General features: G+C 37.1%; 1 non-coding gene across 1 annotated transcript; it reads left to right on the top strand.

Annotated features, from left to right (window-relative positions):
• Nucleotides 1-4,870: 4,870 nt before the first annotated feature.
• On the top strand, nt 4,871-4,977 carry LOC113752575. The gene has a single exon (XR_003464878.1). It is a non-coding gene; the product is annotated as a small nucleolar RNA R71 (small nucleolar RNA).
• The last annotated feature ends 1,419 nt before the right edge of the window (nt 4,978-6,396 follow it).

Genomic DNA, 6,396 nt, shown 5'->3' with positions numbered 1-6,396 from the left:
TGGTGCAGAATTGAAAATACGTTTGGACGAAAACGCAACTCGGAGGCACGTTTTCTTGCTAGGCGCATTTTCTTCTGCAATTTTTTTGCAGAAACGAACTTTTTAAAAATTATAGATGGTACCTCAATCACTCAAAATGCATCAAAGATCATTAGTTTACCAAATTTTATCAATGTGTGCACATGTAAAATGATAAAAACATGCATTTTAACCCTTTTTAACAGATCAAATACACCTTTAACACAAATCAAGGGATTGAGTTTTTCGATCAAAGTTTGCCTTTTTCACCTCAAATGGTCATCTTTGCTTCCATATGCCAACCCTATAACACAAAAACAACAAATTAACTAAAATACTTATTTTAACCACAAAATCACACCAAATTAACACATATAACTTAAACATTGAGTTGCCTCCCAATTAGCGCTTTTATTTATAGTCGTTGGTTGGACTCAAAAAGTTGAATCATTTTAGAACATTAGGGAGCGATTTTCTCCCCACGGGTCGAAACTCCCGAGCCAATCCACCATGTGGTGAGCCATGCATTAATCTCCATAGTCCAATTTCCTTAAATGCCAAGGAGGACTATTAGACTTGTCATAGAGAGGCTTGACTTCACCTTGGAATGGAATTTGCTTGTCTTTTCTGAATTGACTCAACTTTTTACCATTTTCTTCATGGAATGGCGACTTCATCAAGCCAACTTTCGTCCTTGTTTTCGCCTCACTTGCTCCTACACCATGAGAGTTAGTACCAAGAAAATTTATAGATTTAATTTCTGCATTCATTTCTTGGTTACTCTGTTTATCGCACTGCACATTAGAAACAAGAGCAATAGGCTCCATACTCCCCTCTTTATTAACCAAATTGAATTCCAATTCCTCTCCGTTAACCCGGAATATAAACTTACCTTTTTCCACATCAATTATAGTTCGTGCAGTGGCTAAAAATGGTCTTCCTAGAATAATTTGCATTCTAACATCTTCCTCAATATCTAAGACCACAAAATCTATAGGTATTATAGATTGTCTTACCCTTATGAGCACATTTTCCAAAATACCTATTGGATGTGTGATTGACCGATCCGCCAATTGCAATGTGATATTGGTAGCTTTTAGTTCTTGAAGTCTCAACCTCCGAGCAACCGATAATGGCATAAGTGACACACTTGCACCAAAATCACATAAAGCATTAGAAAAATACAATTGACCAATAGTGCAAGGAATAGAAAAACTTCCTGAATATTTCAATTTAGGAGGGAGTTTGTTCTTAATCAATGCGCTACATGTGACAACCCCACCTTCCCCTAAGGCGTACCAAAGGGGTTAGCGGACTGCCTGCCCAACTCTCGCCAGAACTACTAAAACGGTAAAACATTAATTCGAGTCGTTCGGGAATCTACTAGCGCGCTTAACCAAACCATCAATCGAGAAACAGAAAAACAAAAGTCAAAACGTAAAGCGAATAGTGACTGCCACATCACAATCCGCCAAGACCCAATCAAATGCAAATAACTTCTTACAATCCCTGAAAGGAATATATATACAAGCCAAGTATAATACATGATACACACACACTGTTACAAACCACATTTGTATGATTACAAGCCAAAAGGAAGCATTTAAATCCAAGTACAATTAAGGTTCCAACTATTGAGGAGCTATACAACATCTCTTGACTAGCTCTACTCAACTCATTCTTCAAAATCAAAAGTCCAAAAGATAATTCCCTGTAAGGAAAACAAAAATTAACGGAGTGAGCTTTCGCCCAATGAGGTACCATCACGTAAATATGCTAGGATCTCATAAACACAAGAATATTCAGTCCAAATACACATGTCAAGTAAGTAAAAGCAATAACACCCAAGTGTAGGGAATAAAAGGATATGGATGGCTCTCAAGAGCCCTTTTCCTCTTTTGCCATACTTGATCTCATCTCATTGACTCTCCGTCAATGTATACCAGGTAATCATGACCGTAGACTCCTCTTTACTCCAATTATCCGTCCACCTCACTTTCCCCTTACCGGGCCCGAACACCAAACAGTACAGAGTTGGTATTACTCGAGTATACCGGAATCAAGGGTCTCATACCCAAAGATTCCCAAATACAGTCCCCATGGCTTGTCAAATGTCCCCGACCAAGTCCTTACTGGCTCGAGTCCATTGACTTCCAATGAGGTAGAGCTCAGAGTGAACAGTAAAGATTGGTATCCAATCGACACCAAATCAAGTACAGTCAAGAGTATTCAAGTGATACAAGTACAGTCAAGTAAGCCTAATATAATAACCAGTCAAGAAGGCCAGAGAGTACGAGAGTGGTAAAGTACACCCTCGCCTCACCTAGCTCAAACAATCATCATAACTAGTCCAAATCACAGAATTCAAGTACAAGAAAGCCACGGAATAACAAACATGTGAGTAGTACACTCACCAAGTTCAACAAAGAAATTTCACAAGTTTTCGCCCGACGTGAGCCTCGGATCACCGGCACGCCCTATAACAATCAAGAAAGTACAATGAAAACTCAAACACAAGTCGAATACCTTTTTCTAGGAACTATTAAGGCAAGACCCAAATATAGCTTGGAAATGAAAAATACATAACATTTAGGGTTAAAAGTAGAAATAAACCCTAAGATTATTCATTTCTATCAAATCTCAACCCAACTCATAAGAATCCGATACCCTAGACACTTGGACAGCATTTCCCCTAAAATTTCAGCTTTTCCAACCTACAAGACAACCATTAAAAGCTATCCAACACAACCACAAGCACCCAAACAATTCATAAGCCATTCAATATACTTCATTGGGGTCATAATACCCCTCAATTATAGCCAATTAGAAGCTCAACTATCAACCATAGAAAACCCCCAATTAGTAACCCTAAATCTGAAATTTTCCGCACAAGCGGAAATTTTCCGCAATTAACCACAATTAACGCACAAGAGAGCTATATAATGCCATTTAGAACCATCAATTCCAGCTCAATCATATCAATCATAGGAAAACAGAAAATTCCCACAAAAATCAGAAAATTAGCTAGCTTCACTCCAATCCACCAAATCTTCCGAAAAATCACGTATATAGCTACTATAAGGCACCAATTGGCCAAAATTAGAAACAAAAGATGAGTTCCAAGCAAGATACCTTAGTTCTTCAAGAAAGGTTGTAGCTTAGGAGGTTTCCTTCCAAAACAACACCACCAAGTTCTTCAAAGACCCTTAGCAAGATGATTTTATGGACTAATTCAAGAAATAATCGGTTATTTTCAAGAGTTGAGCAAGATTAGAAGATGGAAGGTTGAAGAATTTTTTTTCCTTTGCTTGCTAGAGGAATTCGGCAAGGAAGGTAGAAGATGAAGACTATTTGGGTCAAATTTGGACTTTTAGTAAAGATAAAGCAAGTTAGGCAAAGTTAGGCAAGTCTACACTAACCACAATTGGACACTTGGCACCTTATTGTTGCTAGAAGTCATCTCTTGTCTCCTCATTGTTAATCCATCTAGGTAACCTCCAACTATCTCCTAACACCTGGTAATTAAATCCCTTTACGCAAAATTTCACCTAATTGGCCGAATTTCTCTCACTTAATGCACGAGCGGGTCCTACGTCCAATATACATTCTTAATTTCTCACGAATTACCTTTTACTAGAAAAATGATTTTAAAACTATATTTACTGATAAAATGTGGATAAAAGTAATATAATAAAGAAAATAAAAGAAAACGGGTGCACCGGAATAAAATAATACCTAATTTTTTTTCCTGGGTTCTCACACTACACTCTTCCGTTATAATCTCATTATCCAAAATTTTCCTCTTCCTTGACATGATATCTTTCAAGAAACGCGCATAAGAGGGAACCTGTGTAATAACATCAATGAAAGGAATGTTAATGTGCAATTGTTTAAAAATTTTGAGGAACTTTTCAAACTCTCGATCCTTTCCATCTTTCTTCAACCTGTGAGGAAAAGGAATCATACTAGAAGTTAAATTAGGAGGAGGTACATTACTCTCAATAACAACATGATCATTTTGGCTTGGTTTTACTTCTTCATTTGCTTGCTCCTTGTCTTTCTTACCACCTGAATTTTCAAAATTAGATCTATCAACCGTTTTACCGCTTCTAAGAGTGATTGCATTGATATGCTCTTCGGATTCACTTCGGTTTTACTTGACAATTCACCAGGGTTTCTATTGTTGATCACATTGGCAATTTGACCAATTTGAACCTCCAAGTTTCTATACATTCCAGCCAATTGGTCCAACCTTCCTTCTACTCGCTCAAATCTATCTGAAGTAACCTTAGCAAGTTTTTCAACCGCGATCTCCCAACTTGGTTTAGTTTCCATTTGTGGTTGCCTCGGTTGAAATCCTGGCGGATTGGCTGGCCTTGGTTGATTGCCTTGGTCTTTCCATCCAAAATTTGGATGATTTCTCCATCTCGGATTATAAGTGTTCGAGTAAGGGTTATTTTGAGCATTACGATTGTAATTATTGACAAATTGTACCTGCTCAGAATCAACACATTCATTAGCATCATGTTAACCTCCACATATAGAGCAACAAGCTACATGTGCATTAGATGAACTTGGACCAACTCCACTTTGTCGACTTAGCAACTTCATTACATTATTCATTTGAGAACTCAGCATGTTAAGAGTGTCCATTTCTATCATACTTGCGTGACGTCTTGTATTACCTCTCTCATTGGCCCATTGGTAGTTATTTGCGGCCATTTCTTCTATCAAATTCTGAATTTCTTGGGGTGATTTACCCATTAAATCTCCTCCTGCAGCTGCATCAATCATAGTTTTAGTAGAAAAGGATAAACCATTATAGAAGGTTTGTATGATTAACCACTTCGGCAGTCCATGATGTGGACATTTCCGAAGCAAATCTCTGAATCTTTCCCATGCCTTATATAATGATTCACCTTCCAATTGATTAAAACTAGTGCTATCCATTCTTAGCTTAGCAGTCTTACCCGGTGGAAAATATTTATTCAAGAATTCTCTTGACAAATCATCCCATGTGGTGAAGGTGTTAGGAGCATGAGAGTGTAGCCAAAGTTTAGCCTTATCTCTCAATGAAAATGGGAACAATCTTAGCCTTATAGCTTCATCACTAACTCCATTCATTTTAATTGTATCATATATTTCCAAGAATGTAGCTAAGTGTGAATTAGGATCTTCTACTGCATTACCTCCAAATTGAGATTGTTGAACCATTTGGATAAGTGATGGTTTAATCTCAAAATTGTTAGCATTTACCGTAGGCCTTGCTATGCTTGTTTGAGATCCTTGTGTTCCCGGTAGAGCAAAATCTCGTAGAACTCGCCTATTTGCTTCGTTTTCAGCCATCTCTTCCTCAAATGCTAGTTCTATTAAGATTTCCTTTATCGGTTGCCAAACCTCTTGTTCCTCTTGTTGTGGTGTGTGCCTTCTTTGTCTACGTAGTGTCCTCTCAATTTCTAGATCAAAAGGTACAACTTCCCGAGACGGCCGGTGCATACACTACAAACAGAAATAAGAGGTATTATGCAACTTCAAATACTTGTAGTTGGATTCAGAATTAAATCCGACTACAAATCTGTTTACTATCTAAAATCCTTAGCTAGATAATTGCAATATCACAAATGGAGAAAAATTCACCAAATACTTGAATCTAGGGATGTAGATTCCACTTATGACACGAATGATCCAAATGAATGAATTTAACACTTGTTACTACTCTTGTTTAACTAGAGATTCATTTCCAAAATTGCCAAAACTTCATTCTCATGATAAAATTGGTCTAAAACAACTTAGTTTTTCCTAATCTCTTGGTGAAAACTGAAATTGCTCTTGTTCATGCATGAAATGCAGATTTAATCCACTTGAATGTATTTCTATTCTCATGAATATACAACTCAAACTCCACTCATGTTATTCCATTGTTTTTACCATTTCTCAATGAGTAATAACAACTATAAACCTGCTATAGATGATCAAATTACAACAAGTAATCAAGCATATACAAGTAGACAAGTTAATACAAGATACAACAAGTATAAATCACATTCAATTCATATCACTTGGCCATAAGTTTCATCTACTCCCTAGATATAGAAATTTAGCTACTCATTGATGATATAATAATCAAACTCATAAGTTCATTAATGGAAAACATCTCAGTATACAAGTACAAGAAAGATAAAGAAAAGCTTAGCCAAGTAATGGTGAAGCCCTCCAAAAATCTGCTATGTCTTGTACTAGAAGATTACAAGATGGGGCCTCCAAGTGTTCCTATAAAATTTCCTAGCTAGAGAGAGTTTGCTATCAGAAAATCTGACTACGTATGCTCTGGTGACCTCCCCAGTGTCTCTGCATAAAAGCTGGTCCAAAACTCCTTTT

Source organism: Coffea eugenioides, chromosome 1 (assembly GCF_003713205.1).
Source record: "Coffea eugenioides isolate CCC68of chromosome 1, Ceug_1.0, whole genome shotgun sequence".
Lineage (NCBI taxonomy): Eukaryota > Viridiplantae > Streptophyta > Magnoliopsida > Gentianales > Rubiaceae > Coffea > Coffea eugenioides.
The sequence above is the reverse complement of the archived record's forward strand: the minus strand, read 5'-3'. Positions and strand labels throughout refer to the sequence as shown.